At 42.1% G+C, this 15,472-nt stretch overlaps 4 non-coding genes across 4 annotated transcripts; all 4 read right to left on the reverse strand.

Annotated features, from left to right (window-relative positions):
- Window positions 1-1,502: 1,502 nt before the first annotated feature.
- On the reverse strand, window positions 1,503-1,575 carry TRNAR-CCU (transfer RNA arginine (anticodon CCU)). Its single transcript has one exon. It is a non-coding gene; the product is annotated as a tRNA-Arg (tRNA).
- Window positions 1,576-2,168: 593 nt separating this feature from the next.
- On the reverse strand, window positions 2,169-2,251 carry TRNAL-CAG (transfer RNA leucine (anticodon CAG)). The gene has a single exon. It is a non-coding gene; the product is annotated as a tRNA-Leu (tRNA).
- Window positions 2,252-11,066: 8,815 nt separating this feature from the next.
- Window positions 11,067-11,139, reverse strand: TRNAR-CCU (transfer RNA arginine (anticodon CCU)). The gene has a single exon. It is a non-coding gene; the product is annotated as a tRNA-Arg (tRNA).
- Window positions 11,140-11,968: 829 nt separating this feature from the next.
- On the reverse strand, window positions 11,969-12,051 carry TRNAL-CAG (transfer RNA leucine (anticodon CAG)). Its single transcript has one exon. It is a non-coding gene; the product is annotated as a tRNA-Leu (tRNA).
- Between the last annotated feature and the right edge of the window lie 3,421 nt (window positions 12,052-15,472).

The following is a 15,472-nucleotide window of genomic DNA, read 5'->3' on the forward strand; positions in this document are numbered from 1 at the left end:
GTTAGTTCATTCTGCAGTGACCAAGCTGGGAGAAGGAGCTTGCTGGGAGCAGTTGTTCTTCAGCTGAGTCCGGTGAATCTGGTGTTTTATTCCTGCTGTGCTTTGCAGCAGTGAGCTTAGTGTTGTTTTCCTTTACGTTGTCTGTCACACCTTCCCTTTGTGTTTTATTAGTGCAGCGGTTGGACCAGTGTCCTCACTTGCCAATTCCTAACTTAGGGATATGTGCAGGGCAAGCGAGGGCTTAAGTATCCTGCTCGGCGACGGGTTGAAAGAACCTGTATAGGGACGTCAGGGAGATCAGGGCACATCCATAGGAGAGTGCAGGAGGTGTCCATTTCCCCGTTCCCTATCGCTGCACCCACCATTGTAATTGTGTCCCCAGTGTTCCCTTGTTTGTTGTGCTGTTGGTACTCGCTCTCTTGATGCCTGTCGGTACACATGGGTTATTATACCCGCTGAACTTCTTGGGGAGGTGACTGCTGTGCATGCCCTGCTGGTTTTACACGGAATGTATGTGTTCACTTATAGCACTACGCTCCTGTATTTGTGCTGGGACATTCAGGGTTACTGTGCCTGTCCTACTTTGTACTATCTGGGGAATAGGAGTTTTTGGCTATTTTGAGCCTTATGCCTCATCTGGTTGCAATTATTTGAGTATGATTATTGCAGGTGCATTACCTATGGCTGTGGGCCTCACTTCTAGTTCATCCTGAGCTCCCGCACTATACTGCATGTATTGATCTCTACCATAGCATTTTGTTGTGTGCTTTGTATGACGTATTTGCGTTGTTTTTTGACATTACGTATGGTGAAATATATGCTGTCCATATAGTATAGTTAGGAGCATTTGCACATTTATGTCTGTCACCATTATTATTGTGTCTCCCCTTTTACGTGTGTACAGGCATATGCCATTCTCTAGGCATTAGTTCCAATGTGTTTTTAGATGTTTTTAATGTTCTTCTTTTTTCCTGTGTTATACTTTAATAAAGCTGTGTTTTGGAATAAATTTTGCTGACTGGTGATCGCCCATTTTATATGGCCTGTGCTTTTTTCTTTCTTTTTCTGCATATTCCCATCATACATATCCTTCATCCCATAGTTCCCTGCCCATATACCCATTATGACATCATCTTTGCCATGGCAATCTATTATGACATTATCGTCACCATGGCAACCTTTATGACATAACTGTCACCATTGCAACCTATAATGACATCATTGTCGCCATGGCAACCATTATGATATCATCTTTACCATGGCAGTCTTTATGATATCATCATCGCCATGGCACTATTATGACATCATGACATCATCGTCGATATACACACAAATACACACATACACACATACACAGATACACTCATTTTTATATATAGATACATAAATGACAATCACTGGCAAAGTAAAAGAAACTCACTCTTAGTACAAATATTACACTTAATATAATGGAGACCATAAAGAAATGTTTTAAGAAAAAAAAAAGTGATGCTTTTCTGAACCACCCCAGATGGGACTCGAACCCACAATCCCTGGCTTAGGAGGCCAGTGCCTTATCCATTAGGCCACTGGGGCTTATGGCATTTATTTGCACACATAACGTGGACTGTGTGTTTGCTCCAGGGACCGAGCTCCACAGGAGACTGGTGGGAAAGGTCGGTCAGGTTCCTTTTAGATTACATTACCACCAAACACATTATACTTATGAACTGTTAGGTGTTTAGTGCAGAAATTATCCAATTCCTGTGTGTTCCTTATCTATGAAAAGCTGATCTATCTTTGAGGTTACATTAGCTACAGGTGTTAGCGCACATAACTGCACTCTAAGATAAGGAATGGGATCAGACAGGTCGTGATTATCCACAAGGTATGGGGTCGGATCGCAGTATAGAAAGGGTTAGACTTGGTGATATTCTCATTACGGTGTACTATATAAACGGCAGAGATAGGGTTAAAGTTGTCACACAAATAAATAATTATTTAGCTTTCAATTCATTAGGTGCCTGTAAGAAACCATTGTAGGCTGAAATTAGTTAAAGGAGAGTTAGACAGAAGAGCTGAAGGTTCCTGGTATTGCTGCTTACAAATATAAATTCCATTATGTAATGTAACATGAATTAATCAGTAACAGGAGAGAAGCTGAAGAACCTCATGGCAGAAAAAACTGATGTCAGAAGTGGGATTTGAACCCACGCCTCCAGAGGAGACTGCGACCTGAACGCAGCGCCTTAGACCGCTCGGCCATCCTGACTTTGCTGGTTGTTTTCTATTAACTGTTTGTGAACCAGATGGCAGAAAGATGATCATTGCTTGTGATGTATAGAAATGTATCATAATTTATTTTTTATTATTGATCATTAACCCTTTAGTGACAGAGCCACTTTTGAGCTTAATGATGAAGCCCAATTTTTCCAGTCACTTTATGCGTTAATAACTCTGCAATGTTTCAACATATCACAATCATTTTGCGAGTGTCTGTTTATGACATATTGTCCTTTACGTTAGCAGTAAATTTAGGTCAACACGTTTTTAGCCTTTTTCTGAAAATATCTATAGTTTGGTGTCTAAATTTTGGGAAATTAGCAATTTTTAACACTTTAACTGTTTTTATCCTTAAGCCAGATAGTCACATCACACAAAATAGTCAATAAATAACAATTCCCATATTTCTATTTTACTTTCTATGTCTATTTCTGCATCATTTTTGTAAACCTCTTTTTGTTTTGTTTAGATGTTAGAAGGGTTAAACGTTTGCAGGAAAATTTTCATTCTTTTTCAAAAACTATTATTATTTTAATATTGATTTTGAATCCCTTACAGGCTAAGCTAATTTTGAGCTTAGTGAACAGAAAGCATCTTTGAGGAGACAATTTTTTTTCCTCTGGCAAAATGGCGCCAGCGGCTCCTGCGCAAAAGCATCTGTTGGCGATCCGATAGATGCTACTTTGCAGGCACTGTCGGCACCATTTTGACAGAGAATTTTTTTTCTGAATAAATTTATATCACCAAATAAAATAAATAAGTGGACATTATACATGCAATCATGCTACAGCACATGTATGTGTATGTTGATGAAGATATTTTTTTTCCCCCATAATAATATATGACTAAATCATAAATAAATACATGCATATTATCCATTGTACCATCCTACAGTGCAGGCGTCACATATAGCCCCACCCACAGCCCCACCCACAGCCCCACCCACAGCCCCACCCACAGCCCCGCCCACAGCCCCGCCACAGAGCACGAGGATCTCGTTAACTGAAAGCTGCAACTAAAGATTAAACAACAACCACAAGACGGATTTTATCACCCAGGTGTCATTGTAATCTGTATATCTGCGCTGACCTGACAGTGTCTGTAGGTTACTGTGCACAATCCTGCTGACAGGTTCTCTTTAAACCAGCTTGTCGCACCACACAAAAAAGTTAATAAATAACATTTCCCATATCTGTACTTTTTGTCAGCATTATTTCTCAAACCTCCTTTTATTTTGTTAGAATGTTAGAAACGTCAAAATTTAGCAGCAAGATTTCATTTTCTTTTTAAGAAAATTTCCAAGTCCTATTACTTCCAGATCTGTTCAGTTTTGAAGTGACTGTGAGGGGCCTATAGGAAACCCCCCAGTAGTGATACCATGTGAAAAACTGCAAAATGGCTGTTAGTAAATGTGTTAACCGTTCATTTCAGGTTCATCAGTTTTGGGTTTTGTATCCGGTACCAGAACTGTACCCGAGCTCTCTCTCTCCTTACGGGTCACCTCTGTATCACCAGAAACTGTATTTGATTATTTTAATTTTAAACTGTTAATGTGTAATTATTAATGTAATAAAACAGGCACACGGATGGAATACAGATCCGAATGTTTGAGTTTTCTGGATGAAAATAGGATGAATTTTCATTTGCTCATCTGAACCCGGCCTTACACTAAGTATTTGGATTAATTACTTTTTCAGGCTATTTATAGTGATGTCGTTTCCTAATAAGGGTTTTTTGTTTTCTTGTAGTTTTTGTGCAAAAAAATATATTTGACACTAAATAGCATTTATTGCTCATCTGATTGATCTAATGCCTGATGATATATTTTTGTTACATATTATTTCTCGCAAGAGACATTCTGAGCAGCAAAACCAGTCCCCAAAGTTGGCATTTTGGCAGAATTCCTGAGGGTCCTTGGGGCAAATTTGAAATGCCCTGAATTTTTCCTTTAAAAATAGACTCTGGAAACATCAAATAGTTTTTAGCGTGTCAAAAAAAACTCATGCTTGGCTGGTTTACTAGCAGGGACCGAGCCACGATCCAGAATAGTCAGACTGTCAGGTCCTTGGCGGCTTCTCCCAGCCTGCTGCCCGGGGTTTACTTGTTCCCTCGCTGCTCCAGTCTCTATAGCGCCTGCTGCCCTTATACATCAGAGATCAGAGAATGGATCCTTGTTCCATCATTGCATTCGCCTCTATCTTCCTCCATGATACAGATACAGCTCATAGTGTGATACCGGGCAGGGGGGCTGGCACTGGCAGTGGACTCCCGACTCACAGGCCTGATAGCAGACATGTAGTTTGCCACTATTACTGGTACACCACTGAATTCACGCTAAGAACTTGCTCACACAATGCTTTCAACAAACAAAAAGGAAAATGCAGTAAAACTGAGTTTTACTATATTTTTTAAAATTTGCAACAATAAAATGCTTTGGGAACACATCATGTGGACACAGCCTTATACTTTATTTTTATGATATTCTAATTAGTAAAGTAATTAAACCATATTTTCTTTGTTTTCTTTGCTGCGATGTTTATTCCTTATAACACAAAATACTAATGAAAAAAAAACAACAAATCTAGAGATCCCTGTATCAGGAAAAAGTAAAATTAGGAATTTTAGCCTTTCATTAGAAAGTATCATATACATGTTAGGATTTTTTATTAGTTCAGATTTGATTTGTAAATAACAATTAGTAATGAAACGTTGCAGTCGTCATATTGGCCACTTGATGTCAGTATCAGATACACATGTTACAGACTTTTAAACCACGATTTCAATTTTTAAGATTATGATATTATTTGTTTAAAATCTATGAATTGTGGAGCCCTAGAAAGCGTAATTCCTCACCAAATTACCAATCCTTATGCCGAAACCCGGGATCTTCAGTCTAACGCTCTCCCAACTGAGCTGTTTCGGCTGATGGTGGTCTACAATATACTACAGTGTGAACTGAGGTTCAGAAGAGTTTCAGAAAAGAAAATTATTTTTATATCATCAGTAGTTCTGAACTTCTGAAGATTAATTGTCCTAGTGGAAAAACAGTAAGTTATAGTGGCATACTGAAAGTGATACAATAGTGGACAAGTCGGGGTATAGATAGTCGAAATTTGTTACAAGATCTTTTTATTATATTTAGAACAGACTAAAATACTAAATTTTACTGTACAGAGAAACGCCTTCAAGAGGACCTGCCCCAAGGTCAGAACTGGCCAGTTTTTGCGCTTATTTTATTCCCACTGTTCCCTTGAGTTTACCACTTTTTTGCTTTTTTACAATTCACCATACAGTTCCTGAGATATGGGCATTTTTATTTACTGATCATGTTTATGTTTTTTACAAGGAGGCGTTACTTGCAGGGTAATAATGCAGAGCAGCCTAAAGACACGCCGACAGAGAACCCTGTGAGCCACGCACCTTTGTAAAGGACATTAAAATAAGCACTAAACATAAAGATCCCAGATCTCTGGAACTGCATGGCAGATTAAAAAAATATATAAATAATGAGAGGAGCAGCGGAAATAAAACAAGGGGCAAAAACTGGAAACTTTTGACCAGGTGATAGGTCATCTTTAACCCCTTCATCCCCCAAGCAACTTTTCAACTTCATGACCAGGCCACATTTTACAATTCTGACCAGTGTCACATTATGAGTAAATAACTCAAAAATTTCCAAGTCCTATTATTTCCAGATCTATTCAGTTTTGAGGGGCCCTATAGGAAAACCCCCAGTAGTGATACCATGTGAAAAACTGCAAAATGGCTGTTAGTAAATGTGTTAACCGTTAATTTCGGGTTCATCAGTTTTGGGTTTTGTATTCGGTACCAGAACTATACCCGAGCTCTCTCTCTCCTTACGGGTCACCGCTGATTCACCAGAAACTGTATTTGATTATTTTAATTTTAAACTGTTAATGTGTAATTATGAATGTAATAAAACAGACACACAGATGGAATACAGATCCGAATGATTGAGTTTTCTGGATGAAAATATGATGAATATTCATACGCTCATCTGAACCCGGCCTTACACTAAGTATTCGGATTAATTACTTTCTCAGGCTATTATAGTGACGTCGGCATTTTGGCAGAATTCCTGAGGGAAGTGAATGAATACCATTTGACTTTAGGAGCTCAACATTGTCTGGAATCATTAGCATGCCACACCAACAGTTTAAACACCCCACAAGTGACTCCATTTTGGAAACTAGTTGCCTCAAGTAATGTACATAGATATGTGGTGAGTACCTTGAACCCCCAGGTGCCATGAAAATAAAAAGTCACATTTTTACCACAAAAATGTTCTTTTAGCCACAATTTTTTTTATTTTCACAAGGTTAATAGGAGACAATGGACCCCAAAATTTCTCCTGAGTATGCAGATTCCCCATATGTAGGGGAAAACTACTGTTTGGTTGCACAGCAGGGCTTAGAAAGGTTATGCCAAATAAAGATTTAAAATGGTAAATATTATTAATTACATAAATATAAACAAACGGAGAGAAACAATACAAAAAGCTGCCACTACAAAGTCATGTCCTCAGTACAAACAAAGGCCTATGTAGCTTTAGGTAATAATAGCTACCACGAAGTAATGATATATCCATACATTTAACCATCAAGAAACATTAGCACCTGGAACAATATATTCTATCCTAAATGCAAAGTGTAGTACATACCATAAATATCTAGACTCACAGGTGCTAATGTTTCTTGATGGTTAAATGTATGGATATATCATTACTTCGTGGTAGCTATTATTACCTAAAGCTACATTTATGTAATTAATAAAATTTACCATTTTAAATCTTTATTTGGCATATGCTTCCGTAGTTTGTAGGAGTATATATATTGGAAGTGCCTTGGTTAGACCTATATATTTTAGGGCTTAGAAAGGAATGAGTCACTTTTGGAATGGATGCTTTGATGGAATGTTCTGTTAGTGTCATGTCGTGTTTGGAGAGCCCCTGATCTTCCCCACATGTGACTCCATGTTGGAAACTAGTCCCCTTAAGAAATTTATCTTGACATGTGGTGAACAACTTGAACACACAAGTGCTTAACAGTATTTTACAACATTGACCTGTGACAATGGAAAAAATATATTTTTCCCATAAAAATGTCATTTTAGCCCAAAATTGTTTCATTTTCACACAGATAGCAGGAGAATATTGACCACAAAATTTGTTTTGCCATTTTTCCTGAGTACACCAATGTCCCACATGTGGTCAAAAACTACTTTTGAGGCACAGCACAAAGCTCAGAAGGGAAGAAGCACCATATTGGATTTCAGATTTTACTGGAATGGTTTGAGCAGGGGCGTAACAACTGCGGTCGCAGGGGTCGCAGCTGCGACTGGGCCCGAGTGTTTAAGGGCCCACCCAGTCCAGCAAACAAGCAGACAAGTCACGCACCCTGCTAACCACGCCCACAGCTTCCCCAGACTTCCAGCAGTGTGAGGCGAGTGGGCGTTTCCATGAAGGACATGTGACCTAGCAGATGGGTTGGGCGTGTCACTGAAGCTTGACAGAGATGGAAGGCAGCAGCTGGTGAGTGAAGTGGCTGTAAAGTGCTGATGTGCTGCTTAAACCTGACACAGGCGCGTACACACACACCTGTTCTGTGTACAGAGGGCCTGTGATGAGGTCACAGGAGGGGAGGAGTCAGGGGTCACATGATCAGTGTCCTCAGTGTATGCAGGACTCTGCTGTGCTTGATTGTCATGGTGCTGAATGAGGGGATGTTTATGTGTGGGGTCAGGAGGGGTTTACAGTGTGGATGTAACAGAGCCATGTGTGTACAAGGTGTACAGAGCGGAGCCGTGTATGTGTGTAGTGGAGCAATGTGTACAAGGTGTACGGAGCGGAGTCAGTTGTGTACGAGGTGTACAAAGCTGAGCCGAGGGTGAAAGAGGTGAGCGGAGTCGTGTATGTATGGGGTGTATGGAGTGGTGCTGCGTGTTTATGAGGTGTATGGAGCGGAGCCGCATGTGTATGGGGTGGACGGAGCGGAGAAGCGTGTGTATGGAGTGTACAAAGCGGAGCTGTGTGTGTGAGGTGTACGGAGCAGATCCGCGGGTGTAAGGAGCGGAGCCGCGTGTGTACAAGGTGTAAGGAGCAGAGCCGCGTGTGTACAAGGTGTACGGAGCAGAGCCGCATGTGTGCAAGGTGTAAGGAGCAGAGCCGCGTGTGTACAAGGTGTACGGAGCAGAGCCGCGTGTGTGCAAGGTGTACGGAGCAGAGCCACGTGTGTGCTAGGTGTAAGGAGCAGAGCCGCGTGTGTACAAGGTGTACGGAGCAGAGCCGCGTGTGTGCAAGGTGTAAGGAGCAGAGCCGCGTGTGTGCAAGGTGTATGGAGCAGAGCCGCGTGTGTACAAGGTGTACGGAGCAGAGCCGCGTGTGTACGGGGTTCTCGGAGCGAAGCCGTGTGTGCAAGGTGTACGGAGCAGAGCCGCATGTGTACAAGGTGTACGGAGCAGAGCCGTGTGTGTACGGGGTTCTCAGAGTGAAGCCGTGTGTGTACGGGCTGTAAATTTCCGAGTCGGGAAGAATGGTACACGGCTGTGGGCAGAGCCCAGCATGTGCACTGTGGGGGAGTATTGCGTGTACTCGCCAGCGTCAGAATGTGCAGTGTGCATGCTCCGGAGCCAACCAGTACACCCAATACACCCCCACACTGCACAGGTCCAGAAATGACGCACTGCAGCATCATACCAGGAAGAAACAGCACACAGATTTCAAACGATGGGAGTGCGCTTGGAATTAGAGCGAGGGAGGAAATGAACGCCCAGAGTGTCTGCACTTCCGAAGACATCGCCCTAATTAGTATAGAGACATGTTAGTTATAAAATCATTTTTCTCAGCAATTACAGGGCAGTATTAGGTCAGACTATACAACATTGCAACAAAACTATAGCGTGCAAAATGAATAGGGAAAATGTGAATTTCGGTGGGAAATATTTTGGCGCGGGGGGCCCATTTGAAAGTTCGCATCGGGGCGCCTCACTTTGTAGTTACGCCACTGAGTTTGAGGGTACCATGTGAAATTGAAGTTCCAGAAAAGCAGAACCACACATATGATACCCCATTTTACAAACTATACCTAAATGAATTCATCTAGCTGTGTAGTGATCATCTTAACACCACAAATATGTCACAGAATTTTATACTATTGGGCAGTGGAGAAAAAATAATTATATTTTTACAGCAAAAAGTTAGTTTTAACCCCAGATTTTACATTTTCACTATGGGAAAATGGGTAAAAATGACACCAAAATTTGTGACACGGCAAGACTCGGTAGAGAATAGTTTGCGGATTCGATATACAGAACCCCTGAGTACTAGAAGAGCAAAATCCCCCCTCAAGTGACCCCCATTTTGGAAATTGCATTCCTCTACAGATGTATTGACAATTTTTACTCCATGGGTGTTTTCCAGAAACAAGCAACAGTGGATGTTACTAAGTGAAAACTGCCTTTGTAGTACCCATGACGTTATAGTACCCAGTACGTTGTAGTGTCCATTAGGGTTGAGTGAAACGGATCGTTCATTTTCAAAAGTCGCTGACTTTTGGCAAAGTCGGGTTTCATGAAACCCGACCCCTGTGTGGGGTCGGCCATGTGGTGAGAGAGAGAGAGAGAGAGAGAGAAGGAAAAAAAAAATATATATATATATATATATATATATATATATTTCCCATTGACTTTGCATTGGGTTTCGTGTTTCGGTCGATCGTCGACTTTTTGCCATAGTCCGCCGATTTCACTAGACTCGACTTTTGAGATAGTCGGGTTTCGTGAAACCCGACTCGACCCTAAAAAAGTCAAGGTCGCTCAACCCTAGTGTCCATCTTATGCTTCTGGCTTTTTTGTGAATTGATTTGAAGCTTTTATTGGGATCATTTTACATAACTTTTTGGATCACGTTTATCCTGCGCTCTACGCTGAGCATTTACTTTAGCTTTATCATTGCTGGTTGTCAAAAATGGGGGGGAACCCCACAACATTTTTAAATTATTTATTTATGTTTGATAACCAGCCAGGATACAGTTGACAGCTGAGAGTTGCAGCCCGCATTTGTCAGTTTTGCATGCTGGTTATCAAAAATAGAAAGATCCCAAGTTATTTTTTTTTAAATTAATGTATTTATAGTGCAGGCACCAGGTGATGAATACTCCCATTAGCTGTGCCTGCTCTCACTGTTATTAGTGGCAGCAGGTGTAGGCTGATGGGAGCAGTAATCTTACCGCTGGTGTTTCTGCATGACGATATGGCAAACATCTGAAGTTTTGAACACCAAAACATGACATGTGTTCATTGCGGACCCCAAACTTTACTGTGTGTAAATTTATGGCAAGCAAAAATGGCAGCACTCATGCGGCAAATGTCTTACCCACAAGTCTTAGTATGGGTGCTAATGGAAACAGGATGAAATCTTCACCCATCAGAATTATTTATTATGTTACAAATGGGAACACTGAGGCATTATTAGAAATCTGTGATAAAACCAATAAGCTAGACTTTTTTGGCAGGAATCATTTTGTATTTTTCCCAGTTTTGGAGAAGATCCATTGTAATCTGCAGATGGGGATCTCAGTACATATTTGTAAGGAAAGATAATCTATCTAGTCTGCTGATGGGCTGCAGCATTCCCTTGACAAGCAATGTAACCAGATCCCCAGGTAACACAGTGAACAAAGAGAAGTTGCGCTCGTGTGAGATTTTAGTTTTTTTCTTCTTTTATTCTGTACACTTGGAGCATTGAAAAGGGGATAACATAACAGATGAAAAAAATTTTTATCAACCACCCCAGATGGGACTCGAACCCACAATCCCTGGCTTAGGAGGCCAGTGCCTTATCCATTAGGCCACTGGGGCTTAGTGGTGATTGATTGACCACATTACCTGGACTTTTTTTTACACCAGAGACCGAGCTGCACAGGAGACTGGTGGGAAAGGTCGGTCAGGTTCCTTTTAGATTACATTACCACCAAATACATAACACTTATGAAATGTTGGGTACTTAGTGCACAAATTGGCTAATTCCTGTGTTTCCCCTAGCTATGAAAAGCTGATCTATCTTAGAGGTGGGTCACTAACTTGTAGCACTAGCTGTGGACCATCCAGATACACCTTAGTCTGACCATACTGATATCTAGTGGCCAATGTGACAACTGCAATATTTCATTGCAAAGAGATTTTTTTTTATCTTAGCTGATATTCCTTTATTCTTTTAATACCACACAGGGATTGGTTTATGTTGTTTACCCTAACGTAGTGAAACGTTCCATGTCTATATTCCCGTCGTCCATTAGCGACAGGTGTTAGCGCACATAACTGCACTCTAAACTAAGGAATGTGATCAGACAGATCGTTATTGTCCACACAAGGTATGGGGTCGGATCGCAGTATAGAAAGGGTTAGGCTTTGTGATATTCTCATTATGGAATACCATATAAATGGCAGAGATAGAGATAAAGGTGTCACACAAATAAATATTAATTTAACTTTCCATTCCTTAGGTGCCTGTAAGAAGCCATTGCAGGCTGAAATTAGTTAAGAGTGTTAGACAGAAGAGCTGAAGGTTCCTGGTATTGCTGCTTACAAACATAAATTCTATAGAAGATCTCAGTGTTACATGTAATGTAACATGTACTAATCAATAACAGGAGAGAAGCTGAACAATCTCATGGCATAAAAGAACTGATGTCAGAAGTGGGATTCAAACCCACGCCTCCAGCGGAGACTGCGACCTGAACGCAGCGCCTTAGACCGCTCGGCCATCCTGACTATTGTAGATGAGTCTCACTTAACTCTTTCCAAAGCAGATAGCAGAAAGTTGATCACCGCTTGTGATTAATAGAAATGTATCATAATTTATTTTTATTAATGATCTTTAACCCCTTAAGTGACAGAGCCACTTTTTAGCTTAATGGCCAAGCCCAATTTTGCCAGTCACTTTATGCAGTAATAACTCTGGAATATTTCAACATATCCCAATCATTTTGCAAGTATCTATTTGTGACATATTGTCCTTTATGTTAGCGGTAAATTTAGGTGAATATGTTTTTAGCTTTTTTTTTTCTGAAAATAGCTAAAGTTTTGTGAAAATTTGGGGAAATTAGCAATTTTAACACATTCATTGCATTTATCCTTAAAGCAGATAGTCACCCCACACAAATAATGAATACCATTTCCCATATGTCTATTTTATTTTCTATGTCTATTTCTGCATCATTTTTTAAACCTCCTTTTATATTTTTTAGATGTTAGAAGGGTTAAACTTTTGCAGAAAATTTTCATTCTTTTTCAAGAACATTTACAAATAATCCTATTTTATAAAGACCCATTCAGTTTTGAAGTGACTTTGAGGGGCCTTTATTTTAGAAAATCCCCAAAAGTGATACCCCTTGAGTGATTCTACTTTTAGTGTTTGGATTGGCAATGACAACCACAGAGGGCTCCAACAGACGTCTGGTTTTCATGCCGACCCATAGGTGACCTGCAATCATGTGACGGGGTCACGATAGGTGGGATTAGTGATACGCCCAGGGCCGCCATCAGGGCATGACGGCCGTGACTGGCGTATGGGGCCCGGTGAGCAGAGGGGGCCCCATAGAGCGGCTATCCGGGGGCCCAAGGAATTACGCTGGACAGAGATGGGGCAGAGTGCTGGGAAGAGATGGGGCAGAGTGCTGGGAAGAGATGGGGCAGAGTGCTGGACAGAGATGGGGCAGAGTGCTGGACAGAGATGGGGCAGAGTGCTGGACAGAGATGGGGCAGAGTGCTGGACAGAGATGGGGCAGAGTGCTGGACAGAGATGGGGCAGAGTGCTGGACACAGGGGCAAAACGCTGGACAGAGATGGGGCAGAGTGCTGGGAAGAGATGGGGCAGAGTGCTGGGAAGAGATGGGGCAGAGTGCTGGACAGAGATGGGGCAGAGCGCTGGACAGAGATGGGGCAGAGTGCTAGACAGAGATGGGGCAGAGTGCTGGGAAGAGATGGGGCAGAGTGCTGGACAGAGATGGGGCAGAGTGCTGGACAGAGATGGGGCAGAGTGCTGGACAGAGATGGGGCAGAGTGCTGGACAGAGATGGGGCAGAGTGCTGGGCAGAGTGCTGGGAAGAGATGGGGCAGAGTGCTGGGCAGAGATGGGGCAGAGTGCTGGGCAGAGTGCTGGGAAGAGATGGGGCTGAGTGCTGGACAGAGATGGGGCAGAGTGCTGGACAGAGATGGGGCAGAGTGCTGGACAGAGATGGGGCAGAGTGCTGGACAGAGATGGGGGAGAGCGCTGGACAGAGATGGGGCAGAGCGCTGGACAGAGATGGGGCAGAGCGCTGGACACAGATGGAGCAGGATTGGACACAGATGGGGCAGAGTGCTGAACACAGATGGGGCAGAGTGCTGGACACAGATGGGGCAGGATTGGAAACAGATGGGGCAGAGTGCTGGACACAGATGGGGCAGAGTGCTGGACACAGATGGGGCAGGATTGGAAACAGATGGGGCAGAATGGAGACAGATGGGGCAGGATTGGAGACAGATGGGGCAGGATGGATACGATGGGGCAGGATGGGGAGATCATATGGGGCAGAATGGATACTCATGAGGGCAGGATGGGAGAACATATGGCTGGAGCCTGCAATGAGACACACGGGGGCTAGGATGGCGAATATTACCATAGGGGCTAATTAAGGGATATTATTATTGCAGTGATGTATTTATTTTATTTTTTGAGTATACTGTTTTAAATGGGGGGAGGTCCTGTTACTGTGCAGAGTGATACTATGTCACCTTCTTTATGTGGTGTAATGTAGAGGCTGTGAAAATTAAGTAATGTATTCTGCAAGTGGAACTCGAGATAACTGTGTTATTTCCTGCAGAGACGAGTCCTGGCTGGAAGAAATGATGGCGGTCTGTGCTGGATGAAAGATGAAGGACTTCACCTAGAGACGTCACTGGTGAGTCAGTGTTAACTATACACTGACACTATACACTGTATACTATATACAGAGCTCCTGTGTATAATGTCACCGGTGATCACTGTATTACCTGTACACATACACTGCTTACTAATTACAGATCTCCTGTGTATAATGGCACTGATGGTGATAGTATTGTGGTTGTTTTTTTTTTATTACTGATCAGTATTGTAGTATTCAGTCACTATGTGGTGGTAATATGCGGTCTGGTCATGGTGTTATGGTATTTGTTCCTTGTATTTTATATTATTCGATCACTGTGGTGGTAATATGTCATCTGGTCATAGTGTTGTGGTATTTGTTCCTTGTATGTAGTATTATAGGTCATTTTAAAAATTGAAAAATAAATAAAAATATACCTAAATTGTATTGCATATTTTAACAAATATTTAGTAGGTTACAGTACAGTAGGGCCCGGCCAAAAGTGTCTACCGTGTTCTGGTGGCGGCTTAAAAAATCTTTTGGCCAAAACAAAAGCTGCCAGCTATATGTGTGATCTGGTGATGGGAACTGTTAATGTGTGATAGGTGAGAAGTGGAGATTTTCCAAGAGATAGCGGTGGGACTGTGGACAGTTCGAGGGGTGGAGCCTGGAGGCGGGGCTGGGGTGGAGCCTGGGCGGAGTCTCAAGGGGGCCCTGAAAATTTTGCCAGTATGGGGCCCCAAAATTTCTAGTGGCAGCCCTGGATACGCCTCCTGTAAGCGCAACTTATATGCCGCTGTCAGAGAGTGGGTGGATCACTATTCCACCCGTGGCTGTTGCAGGCACATGTCAGCTGTATAGATCAGCTGTCATGTGCCCGGAAAGGTGTGGACTCAACGCAGAAGCCCACACCAAACAGCGGGAGTGCGACATGTGCGTACTATTACGCCACATGTCGGAAAGGGGTTAATCCTCATCATCTTGAAAGAGCAGCAGAGAGAAATCAGACCCTTCATTGATAATAATAATAATAATCTTTATTTATATAGCGCCAACATATTCCGCAGCACTTTACAGTTTAACAGTATCAAACACAACAGACAATACAATAATTAAAGCGAAATAAGATGACCCTGCTCGTGAGAGCTTACAATCTACAATAAGGTGGGGGAGATACAAAGCACAGGTGTGTATTTACATGATGTATTTACAATGATGGTCCAGCCATCATCAGGGGGTGGGGGATAGATGGGGATACTGAATGGGCTACACACACACACAAGCATAAAATGAGTTTGATTAGTGAA

This window comes from Ranitomeya imitator, chromosome 10 (assembly GCF_032444005.1).
Source record: "Ranitomeya imitator isolate aRanImi1 chromosome 10, aRanImi1.pri, whole genome shotgun sequence".
In the NCBI taxonomy this organism is placed as follows: domain Eukaryota; kingdom Metazoa; phylum Chordata; class Amphibia; order Anura; family Dendrobatidae; genus Ranitomeya; species Ranitomeya imitator.